The sequence below is a fragment of the Eucalyptus grandis genome, chromosome 3 (genome assembly GCF_016545825.1).
Source record: "Eucalyptus grandis isolate ANBG69807.140 chromosome 3, ASM1654582v1, whole genome shotgun sequence".
Classification (NCBI taxonomy): domain Eukaryota; kingdom Viridiplantae; phylum Streptophyta; class Magnoliopsida; order Myrtales; family Myrtaceae; genus Eucalyptus; species Eucalyptus grandis.
Window position 1 is genome coordinate 2185521 of NC_052614.1, and position 19631 is coordinate 2205151.

Sequence of the window (19631 nt, forward strand, 5' to 3'; positions counted from 1 at the left end):
CGGGGCTTTTCAAGCAAAAAATGGCTTGAAAGGGAATTTTCTACGGAAAAATATGGAATTTTCTTTGTGAAATCTTTGTTCTCTGGTTTTTACTTGCTTTGAAGGTGCTGTGATCTCCAAAATGATGTGTCGTACCGAGCTAAAGCTTTCGAAAGCCATGTTTCCAAGCAGACTTCCGACTGTCGGGGTTTTTCAGCTAAAAAATGGCCGGAAAGTGAATTCTCTATGGAAAAAAGGGAATTTTCTCTATGGAATCTTCGTTCTCCAATTTTGACAGGCTTTCACGGTGCAGTGATCTCCAAAATGATGTGCCGTACCAAGTTAAAGCTTTTGGAAGCCATTTTTCCAAGCAGACTTCCAATTGTTCGGGTTTTTCAAGGAAAAAATGACTGGAAAGGAAATTTTCTATAGAAAAACAGGGAATTTTCTCTGTGCAATCTTCATTCTCTTGTTTTGACTAGCTTTTAGGGTGATGTAATCTTCAAAATGATGTGTCGTATAGAACTAAAGCTTTTGGAAGTGATCTCTCCAAGCGAGATTTCCAACCGTCGGGGATTTTCGGGCAAAAATGGCCGGAAAGGGAATTTTCTATGGAAAAATATGGAATTTTCTTTGTGAAATCTTTGTTCTCTGGTTTTTACTTGGCTTTAAAGGTGCTGTGATCTCCAAAATGATGTGTCGTACGAACTAAAGCTTTGGAGTCATGCCTCCAAGCAGATTTCAAAGGCCATGTTTTCTACGGAAAAATATGGAATTTTCTTTGTGAAATCTTTGTTCTCTGGTTTTTACTTGCTTTGAAGGTGCTGTGATCTCCAAAATGATGTGTCGTACCGAGCTAAAGCTGAAAGCCATGTTTCTCTATGGAAAAAAAATGGCCGGAAAGTGAATTTTCTCTATGGAAAAACATTGAATTTTCTTCTATGGAATCTTCGTTCTCCAATTTTGACAGGCTTTCACGGTGCAGTGATCTCCAAAATGATGTGCCGTACCAAGTTAAAGCTTTTGGAAGCCATTTTTCCAAGCAGACTTCCAATTGTTGGGGTTTTTCAGGGAAAAATGACCAGAAAGGAAATTTTCTATAGAAAAACAGGGAATTTTCTCTGTGCAATCTTCATTCTCATGTTTTGACTAGCTTTTAGGGTGATGTAATCTTCAAAATGATGTGTCGTATAGAACTAAAGCTTTTGGAAGTGATCTCTCCAAGCAGATTTCCAACCGTCGGGGATTTTCGGGCAAAAATGGCCGGAAAGGGAATTTCTATGGAAAAATATGGAATTTTCTTTGTGAAATCTTTGTTCTATGGTTTTTACTGGCTTTAAAGGTGCTGTGATCTCCAAAATAATGTGTCGTACGGAACTAAAGCTTTTGGAGTCATGCCTCCAAGCGATTTCCCACTGTCGGGGCTTTTCGGGCAAAAATGGCACCGAAAGGGAATTTTCTACGGAAAAATATGGAATTTTCTTTGTGAAATCTTTGTTCTCTAGTTTTTACTTGCTTTGAAGGTGCTGTGATCTCCAAAATGATGTGTCGTACCGAGCTAAAGCTTTCGAAAGCCATGTTTCCAAGCAGACTTCCGACTGTCGGGGTTTTTCAGCTAAAAAATGGCCGGAAAGTGAATTCTCTATGGAAAAAACAGGGAATTTTCTCTATGGAATCTTTGTTCTCCAATTTTGACAGGCTTTCACGGTGCAGGATCTCCAAAATGATGTGCCGTACCAAGTTAAAGCTTTTGGAAGCCATTTTTCCAAGCGAGACTTCCAATTGTTGGGGTTTTTCAAGGAAAAATGACCGGAAAGGAAATTTTCTATAGAAAAACAGGGAATTTTCTCTGTGCAATCTTCATTCTCTTGTTTTGACTAGCTTTTAGGGTGATGTAATCTTCAAAATGATGTGTCGTATAGAACTAAAGCTTTCGGAAGTGATCTCTCCAAGCAGATTTCCAACTGTTTCAGGATTTTCGGGCAAAAAATGGCCGGAAAGGGAATTTCTATGGAAAAATATGGAATTTTCTTTGTGAAATCTTTGTTCTATGGTTTTTACTGGCTTTAAAGGTGCTGTGATCTCCAAAATAATGTGTCGTACGGAACTAAAGCTTTTGGAGTCATGCCTCCAAGCGATTTCCAATGTCGTCGGGGCTTTTCAAGCAAAAAATGGCTTGAAAGGGAATTTTCTACGGAAAAATATGGAATTTTCTTTGTGAAATCTTTGTTCTCTGGTTTTTACTTGCTTTGAAGGTGCTGTGATCTCCAAAATGATGTGTCGTACCGAGCTAAAGCTTTCCAAAGCCATGTTTCCAAGCGACTTCCACCGTCGGGGTTTTTCAGCTAAAAATGGCCGGAAAGTGAATTCTCTATGGAAAAAAGGGAATTTTCTCTATGGAATCTTCGTTCTCCAATTTTGACAGGCTTTCACGGTGCAGTGATCTCCAAAATGATGTGCCGTACCAAGTTAAAGCTTTTGGAAGCCATTTTTCCAAGCGACTTCCAATTGTTGGGTTTTTCAAGGAAAAAATGACTGGAAGGGAAATTTTCTATAGAAAAACAGGGAATTTTCTCTGTGCAATCTTCATTCTCTTGTTTTGACTAGCTTTTAGGGTGATGTAATCTTCAAAATGATGTGTTGTATAGAACTAAAGCTTTTGGAAGTGATCTCTCCAAGCAGATTTTCAACTGTCGGGGATTTTCAGGCAAAAAATGGCCGGAAAGGGAATTTCTATGGAAAAATATGGAATTTTCTTTGTGAAATCTTTGTTCTATGGTTTTTACTGGCTTTAAAGGTGCTGTGATCTCCAAAATAATGTGTCGTACGGAACTAAAGCTTTTGGAGTCATGCCTCCAATTTCCAAGCTTGGCCTAAAGGGAATTTTCTACGGAAAAATATGGAATTTTCTTTGTGAAATCTTTGTTCTCTGGTTTTTACTTGCTTTGAAGGTGCTGTGATCTCCAAAATGATGTGTCGTACCGAGCTAAAGCTTTCCAAAGCCATGTTTCCAAGCAACTTACTCCGACTCTCTTTGTTCTCTGGGGTTTTTCAGCTAAAAAATGGCCGGAAAGTGAATTCTCTATGGAAAAAAAACAGGGAATTTTCTCTATGGAATCTTCGTTCTCCAATTTTGACAGGCTTTCACGGTGCAGTGATCTCCAAAATGATGTGCCGTACCAAGTTAAAGCTTTTGGAAGCCATTTTTCCAAGCGAGACTTCCAATTGTTGGGGTTTTTCAAGAAAAATGACCGGAAAGGAAATTTTCTATAGAAAAACAGGGAATTTTCTCTGTGCAATCTTCATTCTCTTGTTTTGACTAGCTTTTAGGGTGATGTAATCTTCAAAATGATGTGTCGTATAGAACTAAAGCTTTCGGAAGTGATCTCTCCAAGCAGATTTCCAACTGTCGGGGATTTTCAGCAAAAATGGCCGGAAAGGGAATTTCTATGGAAAAATATGGAATTTTCTTTGTGAAATCTTTGTTCTATGGTTTTTACTGGCTTTAAAGGTGCTGTGATCTCCAAAATAATGTGTCGTACGGAACTAAAGCTTTTGGAGTCATGCCTCCAAGCATTTCCAACTGTCGGGGGCTTTTCAGGCAAAAAATGGCCTGAAAGGGAATTTTCTACGGAAAAATATGGAATTTTCTTTGTGAAATCTTTGTTCTCTGGTTTTTACTTGCTTTGAAGGTGCTGTGATCTCCAAAATGATGTGTCGTACCGAGCTAAAGCTTTCCAAAGCCATGTTTCCAAGCAGACTTCCGACTGTCGGGGTTTTTCAGCTAAAAAATGGCCGGAAAGTGAATTCTCTATGGAAAAAACAGGGAATTTTCTCTATGGAATCTTCGTTCTCCAATTTTGACAGGCTTTCACGGTGCAGTGATCTCCAAAATGATGTGCCGTACCAAGTTAAAGCTTTTGGAAGCCATTTTTCCAAGCGTACTTCCAATTGTTGGGGTTTTTCAAGGAAAAATGACCGGAAAGGAAATTTTCTATAGAAAAACAGGGAATTTTCTCTGCAATCTTCATTCTCTTGTTTTGACTAGCTTTTAGGGTGATGTAATCTTCAAAATGATGTGTCGTATAGAACTAAAGCTTTTGGAAGTGATCTCTCCAAGCAGATTTCCAACTGTCGGGATTTTCGGGCAAAAATGGCCGGAAAGGGAATTTCTATGGAAAAATATGGAATTTTCTTTGTGAAATCTTTGTTCTATGGTTTTTACTGGCTTTAAAGGTGCTGTGATCTCCAAAATAATGTGTCGTACGGAACTAAAGCTTTTGGAGTCATGGATCATCTTCTTCTTCAAAAGTCTTTCTTCCTTAAGGTTCCTCTTCCTCAGCTTCTCCTTAGGGTCCTGAAATGGTTATTCAATAACCAATGAGACCACGTCTCTGCGAGTCCTACCCCTTAAGACTCGATTAGTAAACTAATACACCTTAGGCTGCTTAAGCATATCACGAGTCAGAGGACTTACCTTAGCCTCAGCTCCTTCCTGCAAGTTAGTATATATATCAAATATACATCATCACATCACCTCACCCAATCGGATCGAATCATCGATCAATCGACCCTAGTCGATTACATGTCATCAAATTATCTCTTGATCGGCCCTTCCATACTTTCTATGAGTCTCGATCAACATCCAAGACTACTCACCCTAAGTGATATATAGCTAGTATGTTATCTAATCCCCAGGGCGACATATAGAGTCATCGAGCTGTCAAATCATACCGTAATGTCTCAAGATGATCTATAGGATTATCGAACGGTATATCATATTGTACTATCTCAAGATAATCTATAGAGTCACCGAGCCGGTATATCATACCGTCTGTCTCAAGATGACATATAAAGTTACCCGCGTATACACACAATTTATCATACCATACGTCTCCAAATGCTCCGTAGAGTCATCGAGCCGATAGATCATACAATTTATCATACCGTACTGTCTCAAGATGCTGCCTAGAGTCATCGAGCCGGTAGATCATATCGTCTGTCTCAAGATGCTCGTGGAGTCATCGAGTCGGTATACATGCCATTCAAGCAAACAATCAAATAACTAATTTTATCATTTCCGATAAAATGACGTGTGTCGTCACAATAATCGACCTTAACCAAAATATAATAATTTCCTTTTTATAAAATCCCACCATTTTCTGTAGTCCACTAAAGCAGTTTTGGTATCATTAACTAATGCCCGGTTAATTTCCAATTAATTTTCCAAGATTATTGAAATTAGGGAATGAATCCTAAATTCACAAATAAATCATTTCCGCACGAAATAAAGCTCAATTAAATAAGCAGGTTGCACCACGACAGTCGGCGCAAAATTCCGGCCACCGGCCATCCGGTTGAATTTCCAAAAAATAAATAATTAAATAAATAATTATAAAAATCCAATTTATGCTCGTAATGCCGAATGGGACGCCGAGACGAGCCCGGAAAATTTCGAGACTCGTCCCATAAATAACATGGCATGTCTACTTGCTAATGTTTATTTCTAACCACCTAACATGCATCATTAAGTCTCTAATTTCATTGATCTAAACTAATCTAATCACCTAATTGCATTTAATTAAATCTAACCAACCTTAAGTATAATTAGCAAACTAAGAAAGCTTTAGTAAGTAAAACTCACTGGGTAAAAGCTAAAAAGACCGAATCGCCACGATGGCAACGCGACAAAGGCAAACTCGGGTGTTGGTGACATCGACAGGCACACGGACCGGGCCTAAAAGCCTCGAAAGCCCACAGAAAATTCTAGGCCTAGACTGAACTTGGGCCTGAGTTGGGCTGACTTGCTTCGCGGGCTTGGGCTTCAAGAATGGGCTGTTGAATTGGGCCTCAAAGACTTGCTGCTGGATTGATGGGCCAAATTTGGACTGACTTCACTGATTTATGGGCTGGATGGACTCAATTCTTTGGGCCCGCGAGACTGAAGGAGCTAGGCCGAAATCTGAAGACGCTGGGCTGATGGGCCGCTCGATTGCACGCGTGCAGCTTCGCGCAATTGCTGGCAGTTGGGATCAGGGCATGCGAGCGCTAGAATTCTCTAAGATGTTGAGCCCGCTTCACGAAGATCAACGGACGAGGAAGCAGCTGGTGGGTGGTCTTCCAACGGTGCTGCTCGAGGTAACGGCAGGAGGTGTTGCACGTGAAGTTGCTGGGTTGGGTCGCTTCGCACAAGCTGAAGAAGATGCCGTGAAGAACGGAGCTGCTTCGACTTCGCTCGGTGGTCAACCAAATGGGAGCAACTTGCGGCTATTGACCAAAGAATCGCGGTGCAAGGACAAGTGGCGCGGACGTGCGGAGGCTTGGACGTCGCTGCAGTTGAGTTCAATGGAGCTGAAGACACGCGGCCACAAGGTCAACAAAATAGGAAATCGGCTGGCTTCAGTGGATTGTGGCTTCGCTGGACGCACGAAGCAGTGAGGAGCTTCAATCAACAAACGGCAAGTTGGGTCTTGCGGCCTTGACTGAACACATGGGGCTTCTTCTTCCGTGGGCGTGTGGCTGCACGAAGATGCGGCAGGTAGCTTCGGTCAACAAACCGAAGCTTGGGTAGAGAAACGTGGAGATGCAGAGGATATGGAGGCTTCGGTAGATGGTAGAAGAGATGGAGAGGAAATGATTGTGGAACCGGAGCTGTTTGCTTTGACGAGATGAAAAGAAAAGTGAGGCAGAAGCAAGAGAGTCGCACGAATGGAGGAGACGGTGGACGGGCGTGCGATGGAAGGAAGCCAGCTAAGATGAAATAAAAATCTTCAATCCTTAGCCAATACATTAATACTTTGGCCCCACAAACCCACAACGTTATCATCTTTGTCCATCACTTCAGGCGATTATGCCACAAATAAACCATTTAAAGTCAAAAATTGCTGCCCTCATCTTATCATACGAATTTCAATTTGAGCTTCAAATCTTCATGAATTTTCTCAAATCGACGTCGATTTCATCGTGGAAAAGCCCATAGAATTTATACAAATCCCTATCAGCACATAGCCCAAATGGAAGTCCAAATTTAAACGAATGAGTCCATCCGAATTTTCATTAATTTTCATGACGTCCGTCTGCAATTTTCCATAAAAATCTCGGAATCTCTAAAAAAAGCTTTTGAGACTGAGTCGACGTTCCTAGAATAGCTTGTGACACCACGAACTTTCAATTTCTGAAATCGGGTTTGAATTAACGGTTAATTTCCATTCGACGTGTTTTTAGCGTGACCTGACTTCTTGGGGTAACTTTAAGAACTTTTCAATGCAAATGGCCGTGATCGATTTTCTTCGACCACTATGAATCCACTCGACTCATTGGCGACTTTCGATGTCATGAAAATCTCGAGAATTCAAGTACGAACATTGTGGTACCAAAACGATAAGAAAATCAGTCCCAGTGTTGGTCGACGAGAATTTTCCAATTTAGTGGTGTCACACACGATTAGCCACACATCTCAATCGAACCAACACGTATCTAATCTCAAATCAATTTATATATGTGCCCATAATGATCTCGACGGATGAGCGCGGTCGAAAGCGATTAAACGAGTTCCAAGTCTATTTGCCTTAAAATCCTTAATGGTTTCCCTAGATAATCTAGTTATCTCTAAAATGATCAATTAGAACAGCCCTAGATGCGTCCACCGAAATGCCCGATTTATTCGGTAAAAAACGGGTTAAAAATCTGGGATCTCAAAACTTTTCCCTCTTATAAAAATTTGTTCTCAAAATTTAAACCTTTACCAATCCTTTAAACAAAAGGTGGAGGTATCCTCGTCTCATCTAGTCTCACTTTCCCTGGTTGTTTCTTCAGTCCCGTGGCATTGTTAGACCACTTTGACCAAAGGGACCTTCTTGATACACCGAATTTGATCTTTCTGATCCATAAGCTGAACCGAACTTTTCATGTACGACACTCTGTCGTCCACGCCTAATTTTTCAAGATTTAGCACGTGGGTCGTGTCAGGCTCTTATGTCCTCAACATCAACACATGAAAGACGTCATGCACTTGCGCTAACCTCGGCGGCAATGCAAGATGATAGGATAGGATCTCGATTCTTTTAAGAATCTCAAAGGGACTTATGTACTTCGATTTCAGTTTTCCCTCATTGCTGAAACGTAAGGTATCCCTCATTGGTGACACTTTCAGAAAGGTGTACTCACCAATTTAGAACTCTAAGGGCCTTCAATACTTAATGATACAACCTTTTCTGGCGGCTCTGAGTGGTCTGCACTCTAGCATTGATCCTGACAATGGCAACTACTAACTGCTGAACTGACCCTCGGCCTGATCTTTCTTTCTCTGATCTCATCTCAACAAACTGAAGTTCTGCACACACTGCTCTGTTCTGCCTCAAAAGGAATTATCTGGTTGATCTGCTGAAATTGGGAATCTCGATTCTAGATCCAATATAAGCTCATCACTAGTACTCCACGCAGACGAACTATCTGACACACATACACTTAGGCATGCCTGTTCCAATCAATATCCTTCCATACTGCGATAAAGTGAGCCGACTTCATCAATCTGTCAACCACTACCCCAATTGGAGTCATTATTCCCCTGACTCTTTGGTAAACCTATCACAACATTCCATCGTAACATACTTCCATTCCCATTCGGGACTCTCGAGTAATTATAAATGTCCTTTTGGCTTGCATTACTGAACTTTCACTTACTAGCACATCTAACACTTGCAATCTGTCCGGCGATAACTATCTACCACAAGAGATAACGTTGATTCTGACCTATCTCGCACTGTATAGTCAAATACTACAATTATTACAATGAATTCTTGACAAGGTCTCCTCCTCAAGTTCCATAATGTTTGACGTCTATCGTCACCCACAACACTTCGGCATTCCCTTTTCCGAAATCTGAAAGTCAATTTTTTCTTTTACTGGTATCCTCTCACAGGATTTTTGAACATTTGGGTTCAACTAAAATGTCCCGATCCTAAACCGGACCTTCAGTTCTATCAATTCAGATAACGACATCTGATAAGAAGCCTTAGAGAGTGGTTCTATCCTGGATGCTAACTCCATCACAAGTTCCATCTCTTTTTCTAACAACAAGTCTGATAATTCCTGTGACGACACATCTATAAATTCTTGGACTACTAAAATGTCATCAACCTGCAATTCTCCAATTTGTCTTATCCACGACAATCGCCACGTAACCTTGGCAACCTTTGTCTAACAAACGGGTTGCCTATTGCAACGAGATTAGGGAAATTGAGGGTCCTCCTCGACTTTTGATAAATTCAATTTTTTTTTTGTCGGCGAACTAAACTGTATCACATTGCAACAACACTTCGTTACAACAAAAGCTCATCAAGCCAAACTTTTTTTTTTTTTTTATATAGTACCAAAGTTATACATAAGCAAACCCATTAAGTACAACTATAGTCAGAGATTCATTTTCCTACCACTTTATTATAATAACGGAAATTTCACAACCTTCACTCAAAATCCCACTGCTCTACTATGATAAAAACACCTCAAAAACATTCTTCCTTTGCTCAGTGCCTAGTCAGTCCATTCCTGTTCTTTTCGTCATCCTAGTGGTGTTCCATCTGCGGTGTTTTCCCTTTGTCCAGTCCTCCGGTGATGGCATACACTGTACCCTAAACTGGTGGTCTCAGCTGATCTCCTTGCGGTGCGTTCTGAGGTACATACCCTCTGATCTGTCCCAAAGGTGGTGGTGGCGGCAACTGCAGTTATCCTCTTCGCTTTCTAGGACAGTCTCTGGCTATGTGGCCCTGTTGGCCACACTCAAAACAGGCACCCGTCCTTCGAGGGCACTAGTTCAGTCCATGTCGACTTCCACAAGCGCGACATAAATCATTCCTACTTGGCCCAAACTTGCCAACTCCACCCTTCCCGTTGGACGGGATATGAAATCTATTTCCAAGCATGGGTCTTTTTCCTTGATGGATATTCTTTTGATGGGAGCTAAACCTCGATCTAGATGAAGTAGCTTGTTCATTCAATCCTTGCTCTATCATCTGGGCTCGCCGATAAACCTCTCTGTAATCTTTCAAGTCCCATGGTAGCAGAGGTTGTTTTAATTCAATACGGAGACTGCTTTTGAACTTTCGAGCTTTCTCTTCAGGGTCTTCTATCAGTTTAGGAGCATACCGTGATAGTTAGCGAACTTGACCCCTTACTGGTCAACTATCATGCTCCTTGGCGGAGACGCAGTAGAACTCCTCTATCTTTTGTTCCCGAGCGCGACTTGAAAAGTGCGATCATTAAAGGCGCTAAGGAAGGTGTCCCACACTTGGACCACACCTTCCGGGAATACTATATCCTTAGCAGATCTCCACCATATATTGGCGTTACCTTGAAGTTGGTACACAGCTAGTAACACCTTTTCCTCCTCATTGCACATCAGAAGTGCAAATGCCTTTTCAAAATCCTGTACCCACAGAGATGCAGCCTCAGGGTCTCCGGTACCAATGAATTTTGGCGGATTCATCTTTAAGAACTGATCCACTAACTGGTGAATTGGCCTCCCAACGGCCATAACTTCTGGTAGTATTTCAACAGGAGCGACCAGTAGGTGCAACTGCGGGTGCAGCAGCAGGTACGGCGGCAGCTGCAGCAACAATGGCAGCATTGGCAGCGGTAGTGGCGGCGGCTTCAAAAGCTGCAGTAAAGGCGACAGTTTGATCCCGGGCCTGTTGCCCCATCATCTCCCGCATAGCATCTAGAGCTTGGTTGATTCTGACAGTTCCTTGCTCACTCGGAGCTGTTACTCTAGCACCAACAGGAGGTGGTGCTACTCTAGCATCTACAACAGGTGGAATCATTCTACTCACGCTAGCTTGTGCTGGCGCTCAACCACGGCCTCCTCGGGTACCGACTCTAGTCGGCGCTCTTCCCCGAGTCACGGCCCTACTGGCCCTCTTTGCAGGAGTCATCGGCTCCTGATCGCTCATAGTGTCACTTTAAACAACTGACACCTGCTTCCAATTCAACACCGAATTAGAAACGAAGCAATTCAAACAACAAACAATTTTAGCACTCAGTTAACACATACATGCACCAGCATGAATTTAAAGACTTTTCCTACTAACTATCCCATGGTCATCGCTCCTTATCACTCCAATCTTGAAATTCGCTCCGATACCACAAAAATGGGATGTCACGCCCCGATCCTTGGGGACGCGCCCATCCTTCTACCTGGTCGATTTTTAAGTGCGATATCCCAGGACTAAGTATCGCCGACCCTTTCTTTTTATTATGCATGCTGAAGTAGTTATAAATCCCCAGACAATAAAACAATGGGATAGAATAGCAGGCTATATTTTTCATATTGAAATTCACAACCACACTTTTATTAACAGCACAACTTATAGTATATTTACAATACTATTCGCAGCATACTTGTCTTACACCTATCTACACCAAGACAGGGTTTACAAAAGGGATGGGATCTCAATCCACATTCGGGTTATACTCAAAATCTCTCTTTGGATCATCTTCTTCTTCAAAAGTCTTTCTTCTCTTCAGGTTCCTCTTCCTTAGCTTCTCCTTAGGGTCCCGAAATGGTTATTCAATAACCAATGAGACCACGCCTCGGCCGAGTCCTACCCCCTAAGACTCGATTAGTAAACTAATACACCTTAAGTTTGCTTACATATCACGAGTCGAGGACTTACCTTAGCCTCGCCTCCTTCCCCGCAAGTTAGTATATATATCAAATATACATCATCACATCACCTCACCCAATCAGATCGAATCATCAATCAATCGACCTAGTCGATTATATGTCACCCAAATTATCTCTTGATCGACCCCTTCCATACTTTCTATGAGTCTAATCAACATCCAAGACTACTCACCCTAAGTGATATATAGCTAGTATGTTATCTTATCCCCAGACGACATATAGAGTCATCGAGCTATCAAATCATACCGTACTATCTCAAGATGATCTATAGGATTGTCGAGCCAGTATATCATACCGTACTGTCTCAAGATAATCTATAGAGTCATCGAGCCGAGTATATCATACATCTGTCTCAAGATGACATATAAAGTCACCGAGCCGGTATACACACAATTTATCATACCGTCTTGTCTCCCGAGATGCTCCGTGGAGTCATCGAGCCGTAGATCATACCGTCTGTCTCAAGATGCCCGTGGAGTCATCAAGCCAGGTATACATGCCATTCCAAGCAAACAATCAACTAACTAATTTTATCATTTCCGATAAAATGACATGTGTGGGTACACAATCAACCTTAACAAAAATATAATAATTTCCTTTTTTATAAATCCCACCATTTTTTGTCGTCCACTAAAACAGTTTTGGTATCATTAATCGATGCCCTAAGTTAATTTCAATTAATTTTCCAAGATTATTTAAATTAGGAATGAATCCTAAATTCACAAATAAATCATTTCCGCACGAAATAAAGCTTAATTAAATAAACGGACTGATCAGCATAAAATTCCGGTCACCGACCATCCCGGTTGAATTTCCAGAAAAATAAATAGTTAAATAAATAATTTCGAAAGTTAAATAAATAATTATAAAAAAATCCAATTTATGCTTGTAATGCCGAATTGGACGTCGAGACGAGCCCGGAAAATTTCCGAGACTTGTCCCATAAATAACATGGCATGTCTACTTGCTAATGTCTATTTCTAACCACCTAACATGCATCATTAAGTCTCTAATTTCATTAATCTAAACTAATCTAACCACCTAATTGCATTTAATTAAATCTAACCAACCTTAAGTATAATTAGCAACTAAGAAAGCTTTAGTGAGTAAAACTCACTTGGTAAACAGGGCCGAATCACCACGATGGCGCGACGGCCGAAACTTGGGTGTTCGGCGACATCAACAGGCACATGGACTGGGCCTAAAAGCCTCGCAAGCCCACATAAAATTCTGGGCTTAGACTGAACTTGGGCCTAAGTTGGGCTGACTTGCTTCGCGGGCTTGGGCTTTAACATTGGGCTGTTGAATTGGGCCTCAAAGACTTGCTGCTGGATTGATGGGCCAAATTTGGACTGACTTCACTGACTTATGGGCTGGATGGACTCAATTCTTTGGGCCCGCGAGACTGAAGGAGCTAGGCCGAAATCTGAAGACGCTAAGCTGATGGGTCGCTCGATTGCACGCGTGTAGCTTCGCGCAATTGCTGGCAGCTTGGATCAGAGCATGCGGGCGCTGGAATTCTCGAAGAGGTTGAGCCCGCTTCACGAAGATCAACAGACGAGGAAGCAGCTGGCGGGTGGTCTTCGAACGGTGCTGCCCGAGGTAACGGCAGGAGGTGTCACACGTGAAGTTGCTGGGTTGGGCCGCTTCGCACGAGCTGAAGAAGATGCCGTGAAGAACGGAGCTGCTTCGACTTCGCTCGGTGGTCAACCAAATGGGAGCAACTTGCGGCTATTGACCAAAGAATCGCGGTGCAGGACAAGTGGCGCGGACGTGCGGAGGCTTGGACGTCGCTGCAGTTGAGTTCAATGGAGCTGAAGACACGCGGCCACAAGGTCAACAAAATAGGAAATCGGCTGGCTTCAGTGGATTGTGGCTTCGCTGGACGCACGAAGCAGTGAGGAGCTTCAATCAACAAACGGCAAGTTGGGTCTTGCGGCCTTGACTGAACACATGGGGCTTCTTCTTCCGTGGGCGTGTGGCTGCACGAAGATGCGGCAGGTAGCCGGTCAACAAACCGAAGCTTGGGTAGAGAAACGTGGAGATGCAGAGGATATGGAGGCTTCAGTAGATGGTAGAAGAGATGGAGAGGAAATGATCGTGGAACCGGAGCTGTTTGCTTTGACGAGATGAAAAGAAAAGTGAGGCAGAAGCAGGAGACGTCGCACGAATGGAGGGAGACGGTGGACAGGCGTGCGATGGAAGGAAGCCAGCTAAGATGAAATAAAAATCTTCAATCCTTAGGCAATACATTAATACTTTGGCCCCACAAGCCCACAAGGTTATCCTCTTTGTCCCCCTCCCCCATCACTTTCAAGCTTATTAACTCACAAATAAAACCAATTTAAAGTTCAAAATCATGCCCTCATCTTATCATACGAATTTCACAATTTGAGCTTCAAATCTTCATGAATTTTCTCAAATCGACATCCAATTTCATCGTGGAAAAAGCCCATAGAATTTATACAAATCCCTATCAACACATAGCCCAGTATGGAAGTCCAAATTTCTTTCAAATGAGTCCATCCGAATTTTCATTAATTTTCCGCGACGTCTGTACCGATTTTTCCATAAAAATCTCGGAATGTCTGAAAAATCTTATGAGACTGAGTCGACGTTCCTAGAATAGCTTGTGACACCACAGAACTTTCAATTTCTGAAATCGGGTTCGAATTCACGGTTAATTTCCATTCGACGCGTTTTTAGCGTGACCTAGACTACCGGGTAACTTTCAGAACTTTTCAATGCAAATGACTCGTGGTCGATTTTCTTCGAGCCATTATGAACCCACTCGACTCATTGGCGACTTTCGATTGTCGTGAAAATCTCGAGAATTCAAGTACGGACACAGGGTACCAAAACGATAAGAAAATCAATCTAGTGTTGGTCGACAAGAATTTTCCAATTTAGTGGTGTCACCCACGATTAGACACACATCTCAATCGAACCAACCTGTATCTAATCTCAAATCGATTTATATCTGTGCCATAATGATCTCGACAGATGAGCACGGTCGAGAAGCCAATTCCTGGTCAAGTTCTCAAGTCTATTTGCCTTAAAATCCTTAATGGTTTCCCCAGATAATCTAGTTATCTCTAGAATGATCAGTTCTGAGAACAGCCCTATAGACGCGTCAATGAAATGCCCGATTTATTCAGCAGAAAACAGGGTTGAAAATCTGGGATGTCACAAATAGTCTAGAAAATGTGTTTGATAACACTTCAAAAGCAGTTGTTTAAAGGAAATTATTCTTAAAATCAGAATTATAAACTAAAGACGACTTTTTAGTGTTCACATTCTGCACACAAACATGGAGATTTCAAATAAATAAGCCTATTTTCCTGTTGTGACGAGCATATTCTCACAACTTTCATCCCTTACAACATACATCATGTTCACTCAACAATTTTTTTGTTAAAAAGCATTGAAAACAGTTTCTATAAAAATGGAAGCAAAAATGTAATCGAAAACTTAGCAGGCCTCTAATGGTAGAGAACAAAAATGACACGTGAATCATGCGACAATGTTTAAAATTTTGCAAGAGTAACTCCTGCATCTTTGTCCCACTACTTTCAACATCTAAATCACATTGACTTCCAGAGGTTTATGTGGAAAGATAGTATGATACTTAAAGGTTGGGTGAAAACCTTATTAAGCATGAACAAAATCATTCAGGCTACGGAGTATGAGGCATCTTGTTGTTCAGCTTATGGTGACTCTTGAAAGTCAACTTGGGCATTTAGATTATCAAAAGAAAAGTTCTTCTATCATGCAAGGTGTAGAGTTAATTCTAGGAAAAATGCCTCAAAATTGCTCCATGTTAACCATCAGTTTCAATTTAAGGATGATGATCATATCTTGAGTTATATGAGTTTTACTTTCTGTAAACCAAACAAAGTCGATACCTTTGAAACAAATATCAGTGCATATAAACAATCCTAATATAATCATAATATCAAATACAATCACTACTACATAAACCATATTTAAAAAAAAAAAACACTAGTGCAATTTTACCTCTTTTGGAATATTGAAGTATCAAGCACTAAGCAATGGAAGCCATGCATACTATCTCCAACCGTTTGACCCCCTCTTGATCCAACAATGTCTTCAACAAGTTCTCCTGAGCAGGCAACCATCAAATGACAAAGATCCATGGATAAAGCCACCTAATGATAACAATTACATGCAAGTTAGCTTGCTCTGGTGAAACATCTAACATGATACCTGGAATAATCCAATCATAGGAAACCTTTGAAGTTTAGCAAACAGTCAGGCTCTTACGTCTATCAAAATATTATCCAAGCTGTTTGACATCATAACCAAGCTATCGTTGAAGAAACGAACACACTAAATAAAATGAAAAAAGAGAGAGAGAGAGAGAGAACTTACCAGGAGAGATCGTCCACAGCCTCCGCCAATTGAAGCGATGAAGCACCACCTTCGAGTCCTCCTTGACCATTGCGAGCAAATCCTTCTCTGGATTCCACTTGGCCCTTTTCACCTGCCAATCAGAAGAAATCGAGTCAAAACCTCACAAAAAACCAAATGGGAAAACAATCGAATCGACCTGCCCATTATTAGGTCGCAAAAGAAGGACAAAACGGGAGCCGAACCTAAGAAGCCAGCGGCTTGTCGAACTGAAGCTGAAAGGAAAGCACGTGCCACAACCCTTGGCCGGTCTCCATAGCTGAATAGGCTGCGGGAGCAGCCAAAAACGCAACCAAAGCGTCCGGTGGCAAATGCGAACTGAGAGGGAGAGCTAGTGGTGGAGGGTAGAGCCCGAAAACCCTAGAAGAAAGCCTGATGGGAGAGAAGAGCGAGTAAGGAAGTGCACTGGAGCCTGAGAATTTTGCAGAGAAGATTACGGAAGAGGAAGAACAGGCGGGAGAGAATTTGACTATTGAGGAAGCAGAGTGAATTTGATTACGGGCCAAGCCTTGGGGCCCGGTCCCAATATGGGCTGCGATATTGGCTTAAACCCAAGCCCAAGAAACTCTAATTTAGCCCAAAATCTAAACCCAAATTTAACCAACAGCCTAACTAAGCCCACTTCCCCGCCATTCTCTCACTCTACTGTAGTCCCTTGGTCTGCCATTGCCTCTCAATTCCTCCTTCCAAACGAACAGAACACAAGAACCCACCACCGTTAAAGCTCACCAAAAATGTACTTGCTGATCATAGGACAGATTACACCGCCCCGCACATATTCATGTTGCCCACTTTGGATAACTTGACTGTTGAGATTAAACCGAATGGGGTTGGGTTTAGGCATTTCGTCAAGCGTTTGAAGCACACTGGCTAAAAAGGGGTAAACCCGACCACCAAGGCCGCGTTTGGTAACAATTCTATTCTCAGGAGTAGATTTTGATCAGAAATGATTTTTTTTTAATTCTGTTTCCGAAAATAGATTCAAAGCATTTTAAACTGTTGGTAACTGTCCAAAATATCTAATTCTGGAATATAATTGCGTTTAATACCGTACTCATTAATTATGTTCCAAATCAATTTATTTTAATTTTTAAATAATTTTTATACTATTATATTTTTTTCTTTTATGTTTTTCCCTTTTTCTTTTTTTTTTTTCTATTCTTTTTTTTTTTTTTTTTCTCCTATTCTTCTTCTTCTTTAGGCCGATCACCAAACCGACGACCAACTAGACAAGGGCCAGGCGACCTCACGGGCGTCGCCGCGGCCCTTGGCGAGGCCGACCCTCATCGGCCGAGCCTCGCCGGCAGTTGGGCGAGGCTCGCCCGGCCCTCGCTTAGCCCGGTCGAGGCTTAGCCTCGCCCAGCCTCGGCGAGGCTTGTCGGTGGCTGGGCTGGCCACCGGCGAGCTCGCCGGACCTCGCCTTGGCCTGGCAAGCCTTCAGCGAGCTCACCGGATTGGTTGCCGTGACCAGCGGATGGCGGTGGCGGACGGCGATGGATGGCGGTGGTGGACGGTGGCGAACGACAACAGAGGAGAGGAGGGGAGAGACTTGAGCTTCCACTTTTCTTCCACCTTTTTTTTTTTTTTTTGATTTTGGAACAAGAATCAATTGTTTTTTATTCTCGATTCTACTCTAAATCTGTTCGAGAACAAATTTGTTTTTGGGAATAAAATTTTACCAAACGCAATTTTGTTCCCAAACTACTCTCTGGAACAAAGAATCATAATTTAGCCATGTTTGGATGGTTACCAAATATGGCTCAACTCGCGCCAGGACTCGCAATAATTGACTGATAGCGACCCCAAAACAGCAGCGCATAGACGAAGGGGGCCGGCGCTCGCATGAACCAGCCAAGGACGAAGCTTGGTCTGGCGAGCCCAGAATGGGGCAAGACAGGGGCACAAACAGAGGAGGCATCGGCCGAGAGTCCCTACCCAGCTCGGTGACAGCGAATGGAGGGTGAGTTCGATAGATCGTACCAAGCCAGGTTGCCTCGCACACCTCCAAGCCGGGATCCTTGGAAAAATGGCTCGCCCCACGAAAAATGGAAAATAAAAAAAGGAACTTGACCTACCGGAGACTTAGCGCGGGGAACGGAGCTGCGCCCTTAAGAGCGCGATCGGGAGTCGTCGGCTGGGTTTTGGGCGTGACCGGACTGCCGGAGGGCTCCTCTCTCTCTCGGTTGCTCTCACAGTCTCTCCACCCTTCTCTCTCTCATCCTCTTTCACTCTATTTCTCTCCAAAAATCCCACCTTTACCTCGCTTTCCTTCCCTCCCTTTTTGTCTGCTGTGACTAATTTTACTTTCCTTCGTAATTAGTCTTCCAGTATATTTCCACTTTATGCTACGGTAAATTGTCTTTTCTTTAATTTTTCCCATGCATTAGGAAAATAAAAATAAAAATAAACCTTAAGAGGCACTTTTTGAACGATCCGTAGTCACGTTAAAGTTATACAAAAGAACCAAGACTAAATGAAGCAAAAAATTACAGATCCCGTTGATGCGTTTGGCCTATTTTAGCGTTTAGTTCGTCATGCCTAAGTTATTTTAGATTGCATGCTCCCATGGGCTTCCCGCATTTGGTGTGACACTTTTATGGGATTGCAAAGTAGAAGGAATGGCTAAGACTCTATTGGAATGTTTTTAAGAGGATGATCCAATGGGTAATAGGGCTAGTTGTCAGTGCAATATTGTGGATAGAAGGATGAGGGCTTCTAAATCAACTATATTTTATATACTATTTAGATTATTTAATTAGAAACATCAGAGTATATGTATTTACTAAGAATTTTTTCTAGAAGTAACTGCGTAACTTGTTCTCCTTAAACTAGAGCACCAGTTAAAACAACAATTGTATGCCGTTGCAGGATTCACATAAATGATAGTTTCCCACAACTCAATTTATCGCATTGATCTTAGACAATAATGTGATGAAAATTGTCTTTTCCAGAAAACTGAGCCGTAGATAGGTGTTTATTTATTTGTATAAGTTCGGCATGCTTATCATCATTTTCTAAAATATATTGCATGTTATAATGAGTCTGCGATTGTCCATAGTTTCTTGCTCAAAATGCTTCGACCGGCCTTGCTAGATTTGGTGAGGGCCAACACTCACCCTCGCCTAGGCACGATCCGACAAGGCCGACCCTTGTTGGTCATGGCTATGGTCAATGGCTAGTGATGGCCATAAACAAAGAGAAAAGGGAAAGGGAAAAAAAAAAAGGAAAAAGAAATCAATAAATTCAAAAAAATTATTAAAAAATTATTAAAATTGCTCATATCAATGTCGATTGGTCGGCTAATGTTCACGTTAGCCATTTCCAAACTAAGTTGGCTTGATGATCAGAATTGATAGTAATGTTAAAAATTTTTGGGCTAAATTGATCCAATTGAAAGAATTATGACTGAATTAGTACCAATATAATATGTTTAAAACTTTTTTGGTACTTTTCCTCTCGACGAGCAATAGCAAAGATAGACAGTCAAGGATTGACTAGACTTTGCTCAAGTCTTTGTCCATATGCTAGATCAAGGTGAGTG